Raw genomic sequence first — 16,158 nt, forward strand, 5'->3', positions numbered from 1 at the left:
TGGCGTTTCTTACCGCGGTAATCATGGTATAATGCTCACACTCAAATCAATGGGGCCTCACAGACATGCGTTCGACTGTCTACTCTATCTTTGGGCGTTTAGCGCCCCTAATGACCCATCACAATGATGGGGTGCGCTAAAACACGCTGTTGGCCGCAGGGAGCTGTGACCAAAAATGAAAATAAAATCGTAGTGTTTGCTGCGTTTATGTGTGAGGGAGGCCTAAGTGTAAAAGTTTGCGCTCAGTCTGGTGATGTCCTCTGAGCAGCTAGGTCTGGCTTAATCCAGCAATCGTCCAACTCATAGCGACTCTTTACTCTTCCCAGAATGCATCGAGAAAAGGCTAATTATTTTCCTGGTGCTGCAGATGTTGAATCTCAGTTTTACAATCTAAATATCATGATTCAAGAACTGTCAAAGAAATCAAAGAGAAAGCAAATACAGAAGGTTGTGCAACACATCATTCACAAGGGCTGTGAAATGTACTAAGAGTTCTTGTTTTCTCCACTTCGGTTCCTCATGTTGCCATGTTTAGGAAGCAACTACTGTAAGTCACAACTGCCATTTCTACATCTATGATGCTATTGTGAAAGTATCAAATTATATTGTGAAAATATTGAACTACATTTTATGCAGAAATGTCATATGCATAATATTTGTGCCGTGTGTACAGTAAGAAATACGTGAGTAAAAGATGCATTGTAGTTGAATTTTACTAACAGGTTACCAGATGCTAAGCATGCAGCTTTGTCATAGTAACCTTTTGTAATGTTTTACTAAGATAGAAGTCAACCTCTATAATGCAAATATACGGGGCTTGGTCCTGGGCTTTAATCCCCACAGATAGCAAAAATATGGCGCAGGATTACAGCTTCTGCAATCAAGCAGGAGTAGGTTAGGTCCTCAGCTCAGACACAGCAGAGGACCTGGAGGAGAAGGTAGAAGCGATTTTTAACTCAAATAAGCACTCAATGAGTGCTATGTGCTAAAAAGTGAAAGTGTTAGTATTACTATGCAACCCGATGATCACGTGATTGCTGGGTGCCCCCTGTCACAGCAGAGCTGCAGGGTCCTAGCAGACCCAGATCAGCTATTGTCACTACAGGGGAATGTTTTCCCCAGTAATTGGGGCTCCTATGGACACCTCAGTTACGATGGAAAAGTAATATATATATATATATATATATATATATATATATATATATATATATATATACACTACCGTTCAAAAGTTTGGGGTCACATTGAAATGTCCTTATTTTTGAAGGAAAAGCACTGTACTTTTCAATGAAGATAACTTTAAACTAGTCCTAACTTTAAACAAATGCACTCTATACATTGCTAATGTGGTAAATGACTATTCTAGCTGCAAATGCCTGGTTTTTTGTGCAAAATCTACAAAGGTGAATAGAGGCCCATTTCCAGCAACTATCACTCCAGTGTTCTAATGGTACAATGTGTTTGCTCATTGGCTCAGAAGGCTAATTGATGATTAGAAAACCCTTGTGCAATCATGTTCACACATCTGAAAACAGTCTAGCTCGTTACAGAAGCTACAAAACTGACCTTCCTGTGAGCAGATTGAGTTTCTGGAGCATCACATTTGTGGGGTCAATTAAACGCTCAAAATGGCCAGAAAAAGAGAACTTTCATCTGAAACTCGACAGTCTATTCTTGTTCTTAGAAATGAAGGCTATTCCATGCGAGAAATTGCTAAGAAATTGAAGATTTCCTACAACGGTGTGTACTACTCCCTTCAGAGGACAGCACAAACAGGCTCTAACCAGAGTAGAAAAAGAAGTGGGAGGCTGCGTTGCACAACTAAGCAAGACGATAAGCACATTAGAGTCTCTATTTTGAAAAACAGACGCCTCACAGGTACCCAACTGGCATCTTCATTAAATAGTACCCGCAAAACACCAGTGTCAACATCTACAGTGAAGAGGCGGCTGCGGGATTTTGGGCTTCAGGACAGAGTGGCAAAGAAAAAGCCATATCTGAGACTGGCCAATAAAAGAAAAAGATTAAGATGGGCAAAAGAACACAGACATTGGACAGAGGAAGACTGGAAAAAAGTGTTATGGACGGATGAATCCAAGTTTGAGGTGTTTGGATCACAAAGAAGAACGTTTGTGAGACGCAGAACAAATGAAAAGATGCTGGAAGAATGCCTGATGCCATCTGTTAAGCATGGTGGAGGTAATGTGATGGTCTGGGGTTGCTTTGGTGCTGGTAAGGTGGGAGATTTGTACAGGGTAAAAGGGATTCTGAATAAGGAAGGCTATCACTCCATTTTGCAACGCCATGCCATACCCAGTGGACAGCGCTTGATTGGAACCAATTTCATCCTACAACAGGACAATGACCCTAAACACACCTCCAAATTGTGCAAGAACTATTTACAGCAGAAGCAGGCAGCTGGTATTCTATCGGTAATGGAGTGGCCAGCGCAGTCACCAGATCTGAGCCCCATTGAGCTGTTGTGGGAGGAGCTTGACCGTATGGTACGCCAGAAGTGCCCATCCAACCAATCCAACTTGTGGGAGATGCTTCTAGAAGCGTGGGGTGCAATTTCACAAGCTTACCTCAACAAATTAACAGCTAGAATGTCAAAGGTGTGCAATGCTGTAATTGCTGCAAAAGGAGGATTCTTTGACGAAAGCAAAGTTTGATGTAAAAACAATGTTATTTCAAATACAAATCATTATTTCTAACCTTGTCAATGTCTTGACTCTATTTTCTATTCATTTCACAACGCATGGTGGTGAATAAGTGTGACTTTTCATGGAAAACACAAAATTGTTTGGGTGACCCCAAACTTTTGAACGGTAGTGTATATATAAAAGACAATGTGAATGACCCCCAGAGGTCTTATATGATGTCATAGGGGATTTAGATGGTAAAAAAATGACAAGAAGTTTAAAAAATTACAGAATAAAATAAAAATATATACATAAAAAAGAAAATGACCCACCACCAACCAAAAGCACTGCCGTATGCGCCCTGTAATCCCAAACGATACAAATTATATATCAAAATATCCAAAACAAAATGAGGAACAATTCCTGTAATTTATTTTAGTGTAAATATACTAAAAAATAAACAACTACAAATTAAAAAAATCTTTTTAGAAACATCATTGTAAACATCAAGTGTGAGTTGGAATGGAAGCATCAAGTGTTTTCATTGTACTCTTCTCAGATGTATACTCGTTTTCATTGTACTCTTCTCAGATATATATATATATATATATATATATATTAGACATCCTGATTGATAATGCTACAATACCCCTTGAGTATCACGTTATTTAAGTAATTACTTTAACACTATTATAGGCACAGAGTCATCCAGACTTCATAGAAGTACATTAGATCTGGTTTATTTTACTCCTGCACTTTTGTTGCGGTTGTGGTGCACTGACACAAGGTTCAGCCGGAAACAGATGGAGTAACCAAAAGAAACTATTTTTAATTATAAACAAAGGAATAAAAGTAAAGTTATGATGATACGGCAATTAAACTGTTCCCGTTAAGTAACTTGTTGCTAAATCCTGGGAATAATAAAAGTTTGTGCTCAATTTGGAATAACCGCAGTACCTGAAGAACAATATCAATAAGGCTCTACAAAGCTCAGTCCTGTAAAACAAAAATATAGTACATGTAACGTATCACATAGTTTGTCTTTAAAGGGTTAATGCACTATTATTATCAACACGGTCTATTGGAAACTCAGTGTCAGACTTCCAGTCGAAATGTCTCTTTATGGAAGACTTGCAACCTGGTCTCAATATCTTAGTCTGTAACGGTTGACATGAACAGTTAAGGTTTGCTAAATATCTCAAGTCCTTCTATGAGGTAGGCTTGTTGATTGACCAGTCATGTCCCTATTGGTGTTCAAACCTAGTACTTAGATTAAGGTTGGCCTCACTTACAGTTCGTTGTGTGGGAATCATCGCTATCACTAACTCAGGCTTGTTTATGATTGGGAGGATGAGTCTAGCATTGGATCATAGTAGCAGTTCTGATGCTTTCACCAGGTTGAGGCTGTAGCACAGACTCTGTCTCGTAGCAGCTCCAGGCAGTTTCTAGTTTCTCTACACAGCGTTCACTGTGCACTCCAAGTAGTGCTCTCACATCCAAGCTCTGCACTCCTGCTGCTTTTCCTCTCTCTTACTCTCTGATGCAGCTCTCTACCTTTCTTTTGCAGCTCCTTCCACACACTGAGTCCCTGTGCTCTCTGTGGCGCAGTAAAATAGTCTCTTTTATTTAATTGCATCAGCCAATGAACAGACATCTATTGAGCATGCTCAGTTTTACTGTGCCAAAATCTGGCACAAATTTTAATTCACACAATAATTTCTGCACAATTGTTGGCAGGTTGTCAGTCAATTTCCATGGTAGCATCATTTCAACTCTTTAGGGTAGCCCCTTATACTTTCTGACGTTCTTCTTTCTTGTAAGAATTCACTATACAATGATTGGCCACTTTATTAAAAATGCTAGCCCTTTCACAATTGTTGCTACTGTGTGTGGAAATTAGACATGTGATCCTGGACTGAAAGAGCGATGCTCGCTCGAGTAATTGCCTTATCCGAGCATGCTCGCTTATCTCTAGTTGAAAGTATACGGAGAATGGCGTGAATGAGGAAAAACATTCAGTGAAAGGAGATGTAAACAAGGTGTTGATGAAAGGGGTCAGAGGAGGCTGTCAAGAATCATTCTGACAAACAGGTGGTGCACAGTCAAGCGAATTGTAGCCAAATATAATGCTGATGCTCCACCTAAGGTGTTTGAATGTACAAAGCTCATTGTTTCTTAGCACAAATGAACTATAACAATAGCTGACATGTTTGAGCACCATTATTTTCTAAAAGAAATAAAAAGATAATACTTCAGTGCGACAAAGAACACAAAAATTAGATCCCTGAGCAATGGTAAATATCACTCAATCTGGTGAATCCATACTTCTGTTGAATCATGCTGATGGGAGCAGCAGAATTTAGTGCAAGCAGCATGAATTGATGAACCCTTCCTAACAGGTATCAACAGTGAAGTCTGGTGGAGGTGCACCAATGGTGGGGAGAATTTTTTCATGAGACAGAAGCACATACTTCGGCAGTCATACACATTTAATATCTACATAAAATTGCACAACTGTTGTTTATACTAACGGCATAAAAATGCAAGGATCTTACCACACATTTGAGTTCATTTGCCAAGTTCAGGCATACTTTATTGGATGGGTACCTAGCTCTAGAATACCTGGGCCTAAGACCTACAATCAATTCAGAGAAAGCTGGATACCTGGTGTAATGATCTGGTGCGAGTTCGGAGCCTCTTGTTGTAAACTGAGTGGACAGATAGCATGGTCAGTAAAGCTAGGGGACAGTAACGGGTAAGTAAGAGTTCCAGGGCAAAGGGGCTGTCAAGTAGGATGGTCAGAGGAAGGCCGGAGGTCGGCAACTGGTAAGTATCAGTTGCAGTACAAAGGAGCAGGCAGGTGGTGGAGCTTGACTACTGGCTGGGAGCTCAATATTCACAAAAGGATGGGAAGTGTTAGGTGTAGCGGTTTCAGGCACTAAGGTGGAAACTCAGGTGTAGCAGCTGCAGGTCTGGAGAGTAGTCACGGAAGTGCCAGGATTCAGCAATTGGAAGTCTCGATTTGCAGTATAGATGGACCAGGCAGGTAGCGTAGTCAGAAGGGAAGCCAGACGTCAGCAACGGGAGGTCTTGGTTTGCAGTACAGATGGATGAGGTGGGTAGCATAGTCAGTGTTACGATCATGTGGGCAACTAAGCACGGGGCCCACACGATCGTGACCAAAGGATGGCACACGGGTTTCAGACAACTGGCCCTGTGCTACAGGGAGAATGATGACATGGCCCTAGCTAAGCAGGGACATCGCCCCAATAAAGGGCGGCCCAGCGGTCTATGGATCTGGGCCCTAGCTGCTACTAGGAACCACGCACTAGAACAGGATACATACACATGCCACATGATAGGGACAGAACAACAGCACACACAGAGGCAGGAAACACAGCATACAGCAGCCAAAATGCAACCACTAATAGCAAATAGTAAAGCTGAATATAAATACCAGGTATTAGTTGACATATTGATCAAAATGTGGAAGCTAGCAGGCCACTTCACGGCTCCTGGCTATACCGCTAGTCCCTACACTAACCAGGAGTCCAGCGGCACTGGACACAGATAACACAGCAAGCTGCACATGACAGAACAGAACACAGTTCACACCGCAAACTAGAAGAGGGCACGGACTCTACCAGCACAGACTCTACCGGCACGGACTCAACCCAGACTACAACATATAGTGAAAACCACACAAACTCCAACCAGAGCTCATATGCACACAGTTGAAACTCACAGCAAGTCTACATGTCCTCATACAGGGGGGATAGACAGTCATCCACTGTGCTGACATTGAGAACAGTGTCAGGGATCCACCAGCTGACACACAGAGCGAGACATAAGACATTTGGAGGCGCACCTGTCAGGGGAAGGGAAAAGGGGAGCTGCATGTGCTGCAGACCCGGACTACAGGTGTCCAAACCGTCAATAGGGAAGCAGAGAGACACAACAGACCTACATGCAAACACAGATCTGAGTGGGAACAAAACAGACACATCTAAAAAGTACAAGACCAGCATCAACTACTGACAGGAGCTGGGTTTATATGTGTTGCAGGCTAAAGGGGATTGGCTGCTGAAGAATACCACACTCAGCCAGCTCAATTAACCCCAACCTGTGAAGCGGTGCTGCTAGGAACCTTAGTACTCCAAATCCTAGCAGCCCATATAACAGTACCACCCCTTTAAAAAAGGGGCCTCCGGACCCTTTAAGCATAACAACAAAAATTATGCAACTCCTCCAAACCGCACACGTGTACAGGATTTATCTAAAAAGGACCTGACACCAAGGCAAAGATGGCAAAATGGGGGTGAGTAAAAAATAGTGCACCTAAAAACACAACCACTGCACCTTACACAACCGGCCTCAGTCACAGTAGCCTGCAAGGAAAAGTGCACCAGTCCAGAGAGGAAAAACAACACAGGTACATACCGCACAGGGGTCTACAGCAAATTATGTCTGCAGGGCGCACCTCGCCGCAAGACAGACACTGGGACAGAAATACAGACTGTATAACGCAGGATGGGTAACAGATAGATGGAGCTGAGAAACAAACAGGGAAACAGACCAAACAAGGCCCTAACATCCGCCTACCAAAGGACTAGGGGTTAGAATACGAATCAGGCATCCGCCCACCAACGGACGGGTAGAAATACAGGAACATGAATCGGGTGTCCACAACCAATGGACGGGTGGCTCAGACAGACAGAAAACAGAGACTGTCAGACACAGATATAGCAAACAAAACGGAGCATACATGCATACAACATACTAACATAATGCCCCCCCACTTACAAAAGGGGGTGCATTATGTTACGATTAACCCCAACATGTGAAGCTGTGCTGCTAGGAACCTTAGTACTACAAATCTCAGCAGCACACTAACAGTCAGAAGGGAAGCCAGAAGTCGGTATCAGAAAGTCTTGTAGGCAGAAGTGTAGCTTGATCAATTAATGTTGTGGAGCCAAATAATCACATGCTGGTACTGTGGCAGAGTCAGGCTTTTATAATGAGCCGAATCAGGAACAGAGGTGGGATCAGGACCAGGAGGCAGGAACTAGGTAACTTGAATCATGGAACAAGGCTGAGAATCATGCAAGGGAACTGTCTACAGACTGCATGCCTCAGCAGTGAGAGCTACCAACTGGAACACAGGAGGTCCCGCTTAGATTCCTGACACTATGCCAGGTTATGTAGGATATTTAATCAGGAAGCAGGGTGGGGTCAGAAGCAGGAACAAGGTCTAGCAGGGGAGCGGTCCAACAGGCTGGATAGCTCAACAGGTTAAGCTGCCACATGGAGCTCTTGGGTTCAAGTCCCGACACCTGGTTATATAATTTCATCAAACAACCTGGTAGCTGAATGGAATGCCAACCAAAAGTGAGGGCATCTACTCCACTGTGAATGCAAAGCACTGTATTTTCATGGCACCTGTGGAAGGACGCCATGATGAGTTGTTGTGGCTCTGAAGGACAGAGGAAGTCCAACGCGCTACAACAAGTGACCATTCAGTGTACATACACATGGCAGTGCCTAGTTGATGGCAGGTGGAGTAAATAAACCATTTTTGGTTTCTGAGGAACATTTTATAGCAAGAAAGTCTTTCAACGGATCCAAATGAAACCTTGAGTGACCGTGTCTACATCCAGTCATCCTTGTTGGATAAGTGTTTCTATGCATTAATTCTAAGGCTGTAGATATTCATGATGCCTTGTTTTGCCCATTGTGTAAATGCCGCTACGGTTGCTGGACACTTTTGACATATTAATCTTAACATCAGTTTTTATCACTTGAGAAAGCTGCTTATGAGCCCAGCGCCACATTCCAGAAGCCTGTGATTAAATCATGTATATTCTGTTCATTGGATCTGCAAGTCCACTGGGGTATTTAAGTCAGAGCTGTTATTCACAGGAAGAAAACAAGAGCTCAACCTCTCACCTGAGTGGTACAGACAGCCCTAGGATTCTGATGTAAAGTGTCATCTACATTCTGTCCATGCAAACTCATTTCCTATAATCATCTTTTTGCATGCACAACTGCTGCCTGTTGTGTTCAGGCTCCCAGAAAAGGTGATTACCGGCCTCCTTGGGGGTTTGCCAATCATATCCCATAGCAAGAAGCATAGATCCTTACCAGCCAGTGTCATTTACTGCTTTAACAAACATTCTGAGGTACAGATACATCCTTTTTTTATCAGCTGCTGGGCGTGCGGAGATTTCATATATTACTTGTCTTGTCCATACAGACATAAAGATGTGCAAGATTGTCAGGGTGGGGACCGGAGACAGCTCCATTTATTGTGACTGAGCATATTGAAAAACAATTACACATGACAGGGCAGGAATCAATCAGCCTCGGACAGACAGGTAAGGAAGCAGTGAGAATGAAGTCTCCCATATTGAGGTTCTAATCTCAGGTAGTAGTATTATTGAATGATGCCTATTAATAAGGAGAATATCCGGGAATTGCTTCCTTGTATTTACTAGGTTTTCTATGGCTATGTAAATCATATGATGATATGTTGTGACAAACAGAATGAATGGATACAACGGAGGAGGGAGGCATTTTATTTCCCATTATATTTTCTACTATCGGCCCCTATTTACAGAGATCATTTCAAAAAAATCTATTCCCTCTTCATGCTGATGTCCGATGTATGAGGGGCGAATCCAAGTTTGCAGAAAAAAACCCACTAGGAGCGCATTTACTTAGATTGGTGTTTTTATATGCCGGTATACGTAAAGTGTTTGCCAGGGTGAATGTGACAATTATATTAGGAAGTGTAAGCTTCTTAATACTTTGTCGCATTTGGCAATAAACCTACCCTAGTTTCTGCCATAATTATAAAAACTCTGATGGGCTGGGCATGACCATGACCCCTTTTTGACTGGCCCCACCCACTTTTAGAAATGTATCGGAGGTTAGTGCACAAAGTAGCAAATTATGTCAAGAACCATAATTTGCCAGTTTTGTATTTTGTGGCACACTTTGGTCACTATATATGCCCCTAGGGGATAGTGTGGGATGTCCGGGAAATAATGTTTAAGTGCCATACATTACCATGCACCACAGTTCTATATAGTGTCATAATACAACCATCAGTGGCAAAATTAAAGTGCCATGCACTACCCAAGCATTACTGCAGCACAGTGTCCAAATACCTACCTTTATCAAAGAAGCCACAGCATGGGGTCCTGACATTTCATAGGAGATGGCAAGCTCAGAATCCTTGCTGCATACAAAGTGCCTTGGTTGGAAAGGCTCTAGAGGGATTGCAGACCTGACAGATCTCTCTCCTTACAGTTACCTTGTCATTGCTGAATCTAGATGCCTTTTTAAGAGGCCCGCTGAACAGTCTACATATGAGGTTTGTGGAAGCCCCTCAATAGTAGAGGTCATTGGGTCATTGCCTTATTTGCCACTTTTCCATTACAATTGTGTTAATTGCATACCTACATATAGTACTGTACATGAAGGTCTCTAGAGGTACTGAGGCTCAGCATAGCTATTAGCTGCATAGGGTCAAGTGACTGTGGTGATCTCTATGTGGTGCTATCATATTCCTCTAGACATTTCATCTTTGGGAATTAGCAATGGCATATTTGCTTTTTATCAGCTGGTCACTGTTTATTCCCACAAGATTCAGAGAATGCAGAGAAGAGAAACTTTGATCTGCAGTTGGACTTGCGAGATTATGCAGCCGGTGTGTAACTGATTTTTTGCAGACAGCCTTGTGAGGAGTGAGCTGCCCCAGTACTACTGAAGAGCTGAGTTATCCTGTAATAGAGAGAGCATGCAACTCAGATTGGGTCAACATGATCTGCTGATCATCCTAAGAAAAGTTAGCTGTAATAGCCAACCACAAGCGCTGAGCCTTCACTGCTAAAATGGACTGCTTTGATTTAATCACTTTCCAACCCCTCTAAAGGTACTATGCTAATAATAATTTGTTCAAGGGATAGTGACTGCATATTTCAGGATGTAGTTTTTTGACAGTCGCGTTCGGGGATTCCTTCAGCCCTGCAGAGATGCAAGGCTATTTCCATGTAAAAAACACCTCGCATCCAGGGGTTTTCAAAAGAATTGAGAGGGCGATATCGGGCTGTGGATCACGGCCTGATATTGCCCTCGCTAGTGTGAAGGACCCCTAAGAAAATCTGAGCTAGTAAGAATTGAGATCACATGACCATCTGAGGAAAAAGAGGTCCGGAGTTTTGAGATAGAAAGTACTAACTAACCGAGGTAACATTATCTCACATATATACTAGTAGATGAATAAATAAAGAGGCCCCTTTAATCTTATTCCTTGGAGATTCTGGCAAGTATGAGTTGTAACTTGAATCTCTTCTGTCTCAATGTCCTTTATGACGTTAACCTTGACTCTCATTTTCTTGAAATGTTTTCCCGTATTGTCACCAATATTCATTTCTTTCATTCAACTAATATGAACCTGTCAAAATTTCTAATTAAAAGACAACAATCATAAAATAGCCAATTATAATCTGTTGTTACACCCAAAATGTGTTTATACTGTTCTCAGGCTTCATGTGTACTGTCTTCTATGAGAGATATCAATATTTGAAGTCCATGAAGAATGGCATAGCTGTATATTTGCTGCCTTTGTTATTTTAGAAGGTGTAAGCGAATGTGAAATTTTAAAATGAGGGTGTGTTTGGCCCTGAAGCAGAAAATGCAAATGCTCCAAACGGAATTCATGATCAGCCTGTGAATACAAATCAGCACAGAAGGCAAGAAGTAACCCACAGGGCTTCTAAGCTCCCGTGGAGTGAAAATGTATAGGATCTGCCTCTCAGTACATGCACAAGAGACATCCGCTAAATTAATGTACTCAAGTGCCATAGAGTTTATTATTAGGCAACATTAAAAGCTGAATCTTGGAGGACGTTCTATTATCCACACTCTACAAAGGCGAATTGTTGCAGTTTACAAGCCTTTTACCAATACATGAAGTTTACATGTATTTCAAAGTCAAAATGCATATTCTTAGTCAGTCTTTGCATATGTGAGAGGTCAATAAACTCATTAGGGGCCATTCATATCTGCGTTGGAGGTTCTATTCGGAACAGCACAGATACGGCAGAATACCCTGGATGAACTATTGCAGCATGCCATGCTATTTTGTTCAATAAAAGCCAGACAGACCCATTGTAGGGTCAATGGGGTCCATTCGGCACCGTTTGACTCCAGCATGTGTTGGATCCTGTCATGCCATCATTATCATTGTTCAAACAACAGAAATCAACTGGACCCAAGGGAGCAGATGTGAACAGGGTCTAATATAAAAAAGACCAATTATGACACAGTTATTATAATTTATAAAAGTGACCCTATCATTACGCATTTTATATACATATACATTTCAAGTGGAAAGACTGACATGGAATGTCCATGGAATCAGCAATGAATTGTTTTTCCAGTTTCTGGGGTGTATCGTCTTGAAATACAAGAGCATCATGATGTAACGTAAATGCACCTTATGTAACTATATCATTTTACAGCCATGAAGATTTGACAACAGATCTCCAAGCAAAATAGATCCAACGCCATGGATCTAGGAGACAAGTATCAGGCAACTCTTCGCATTTTATTTTTGACAGTGCACAGTCATGGATTACTACTAGAGTAGCAGGTACAGTGGGACCCAGCAATCAATGGAGCCCACCTTAACACATCGTGGAGTGCAATTATTTAGTAGAAGGGGCAGTGGAGATGCTTGAGAGACCAAAGGAAGGAGAAGACATTCAGGCCCTTTCATCAAGTCATATTCTGAACTCCATCTGCTGGTGGCCCGATGTTGAATCTGAACTGGGCATCAAAACACCTGGTCTGCCCCAAACACAATAGTTGTCCAACAGAACGGATATACACACAAGAAATATAGCTTGGGAAATAAAATGATATATAATAAAACAATAAAGGGAGAAAGGGGAAGTCTCTCCCTAACATGCGAATACAGGAACACTCTGCCCAAAAGCAGGGCAATCGCCCTGACAATGGTGGCCCCATGTTCAAAATCTGTAGCTACCTGGCTGTCCTTAGAAAGTTAAGGTATAAATATTGACAGATGTAAAAATCAATAAAATTGGCAGTCCCAAGTGGCAGATGTATCAAGTAGACAATTGACAATAAACACCAGGGACTTATCTGAGGCCAAGACTGTACTAAAAGGACCTGAGCCAGAGTGGAACTCCACCCAGAAGGGAATAACTGGTGTCCTCTAAGAAGAGGGGCTGGAATTTATATACTGTAAGAAAGGCTGATTGGCCAGCTGTTGAAGCAACTTCCCCATGATTAATCAAGCCCCACAACAGCGGAGATGTGCTTACACATTGGTGCTAATTGCTGAATGATAAGGCACATGCACCAATGCCGCAGTCACATGAGTGGGGCTGACATCATGATGTCATAATATGACGGATTTCAAATTGAATGCTGTCATCTGCCATAATTGGAGGCAGAGTAGATTCCAAATTAAGGCCATGTCAGCCGCCCATGCATCCCAGGGATCATGATTTCCTTACCTTAGACCAAGTGGTTTGTTTGGATAAAAGTCCTTTTTGAATATAAGCAGTACAATATATTTCATGTTTGTAAACGTACAACAATGTAATGGTCTTTCCTCCACCTCATCAGTACTCGGAGAACTCCAGCAAAGACATAAAAGTAGAGACCGCAATATGACTGTCTACATACCTGCCCACTTTTGTGCAATGAAAAGAGGGACAACTGTAGAGACCTGCACAGTGGATCATGGCAAATGTTTAGGACAGGTCATGCCACTTTTACACTTAGCCGCACCCTTTGCATCCCTTAGTAGTGCCCTTCAGTGACCCCCTTACATGAGCCAATTATTAAAGGTAACATATTATTGCTGCTTTTTAATCATATGCATGCCAAAACACACAATACAAAGTTATGAGAAGTCACATGTAGCCGAAAATGCTATCAATGGGAACTACAACTCCTCCCACAGCCATCCACAGTGGCCAGTAATTATGTGGCCATTGGCTGCTGCAGTGGGTATGGCTTCGCCACATGTGGCCAGTTGGACAGTGTGGCGTATCTTGCCCTCTGTTTTGTGTCCATAATATGGAAGTGTGTTCCGCCCTCACTGTGGGTCTCCTGATCCAAACTCTGAGCATCATAGTACAATGCTTGGAGTTTGGGTCAGGGGCTTTGTGGTCAGGCCGGGACTCACTTCCATATTACTGGTGCAAAATTGAGGCCAAAATACGGCAGTGTGGCACTGGCCTTATCTCACAATATTATAGTAAGACTACAACTCCCAACATGTCCTGAATGTCTTGAAGTGTCAGGGCATACTAGAGTTGTAGTTCTATCCAAATCTTAACAAATGGAGGACATACATTTTGATAAAACTACAGCTCCCAGCATGCGTGATCAGCGCCAAATACCACAGTGTAGCACAAAACATTGCCCTAGCAGCACCGAATGCCACAGTGTAGCTGAAATAGAAGCAACAATTTACTTCCAACCCTCCCACACTGGTAGAATCCCCCCCCCCCTTCCCACCCCTTCTCTGCTGCCACTGACATTATTCCACCTTCCAGGTGAAGTTCCACTCTGGTTCAGGTCCTTTTAGTACAGTCCCAGTCTCAGATAAGTCCCTGGTGTTTATTGTCAATTGTCTACTTGATACATCTGCCACTTGGTACTGCCACCTTTATTGATTTTTACATCTGTCAATATTTATACCTTAACCTTCTAAGGACAGCCAGGTAGCCATAGATTTTGAACGTGGGACCACCCTCGTCAGGGTGATTGGCCTGCTTTTGGGCAGAGTGTTCCTGTATTAGCATGTTAGGGAGAGATTTCCCCTTTCTCCCTCCCTCTCTCTCCCCTAAGATATGCATGTGATGCTACAGATTGAGGGAGCTCCCTCTCTTACTTCCTCTGTAGACTGCCAACGATTTGCAAGATGAAGGACCTGCCTTGGTCATGTGACTGTGATCTCATAAATGGTCCGAACAGGGCACTATGATCAGCGCAGTTTGTACTGTGTAGTAAGTACCGGTCCACAGAATGACCTGTCCACCATGAATCTAGTGTGACATACCTCCGACCTGCAGGGCCTCCCAAATCCGGAACTGTCTTGCAGAATTTGGGATGGTTGAGAAGCATGTGTCTACAGTATGTGTGCCATACCGCCAATAATACATGGCCATCTATACTTTGTTGAAGAAAATATCCAACTGGCAGGAAGTTTGAAACTTTTGGCTTACCGCCGCTATTGATGGCAGTGACTATATTAAGACGTTTTGTAACAATATACATGTTGTTAATCTTCACGTTTCATTAGATTCTACATGATGGAATAGCAGAAAGCTTAAAATGTTTGTGATCTAGCCATAAACACAAAGACATAGCAGCAATTATGTGGATCATGCACTATGGATTGAATTCTTGTGTCACTTTCATCTGGCCTAATCTCAGGCAGCAGTTACCTTCTCTGTGCAGAAGGAGATTCTCATCCGTGCCCTGACACTCGGGATAATTAGGCCCTGTCAGAATGAGGAGGCAGATCCACAGTTTGCCTGGTCACCCTTGTGAGTGATAATGGAGCGGCACTGACAAGGAGGAATACATGATGGAGCAGCTTCACTGCAGGTTTAACATTAGGTCCAGTGACACAAGCATGAACAGAGCAAGGGGAGTGGAGAACGGTCCTTCGCCAAACTGTCAGCTTGCCTTACTAAATGTGTGCAAATTTAGGCTGCGCCGAATAGAGCTGCGAGGACAACAAATAAGAGCTCGAAAGTATAGGAGACATCTACCGTCTTCTGCATCACCGGGGACCGCGCAAAAGGTTCAACTTCATCGAGGTGATACGATATTGTAATAATAAATCCGCATATTACGCCATGGTCATTGATATACTGGCCGGTTACTTTTGATCAGATTTGTTGTCATTTCCGTTTATGCGAAAATAAATGGGACCTCCTCTATTTTTCTGTGTATTTGCACACCAAAGGGCCCTATTGAGGTGAGTAAATGCAGACGCAATACGCAAGAACATGCGCAAAACCACCGGGACAAAAACACAACTCATTAGGTTAAATGGTCTTTTAAATCGCGGAGGGGGGTTGTCACGCACGCATATGAGCGTGCCCTGCAGGCGCAACAATGCACTATACTATGCGTAGACATGCGCGCAAATTAAACTCGTTCATTGTAAATATGTTGCGCTGAGGCGAGTGTATTTAAGCGTACGTTCGTCTGAAGCCACCCTAACCTGCATATTTTAGGGCCTCTGCTGGTTTTTGTAAATATACCATATTTTTCGTTCTTTAAGAAGCACCGGATGATCGGGCGCACTCCCTTTTTAGAGTAGGAAAATAGGGAACAAATATTTTGAACTCACCGAGGGACAGCGCAAGGGATAGTGCCGGGTGACGAAGCAGAAGAAGCAGCAGAGGTCTGAAAAACTGGAGCTTCGTGTCACAGCGGCGCTTGTGTGCCGCAGGAG

The sequence above is a fragment of the Eleutherodactylus coqui genome, chromosome 3 (assembly GCF_035609145.1).
Source record: "Eleutherodactylus coqui strain aEleCoq1 chromosome 3, aEleCoq1.hap1, whole genome shotgun sequence".
In the NCBI taxonomy this organism is placed as follows: domain Eukaryota; kingdom Metazoa; phylum Chordata; class Amphibia; order Anura; family Eleutherodactylidae; genus Eleutherodactylus; species Eleutherodactylus coqui.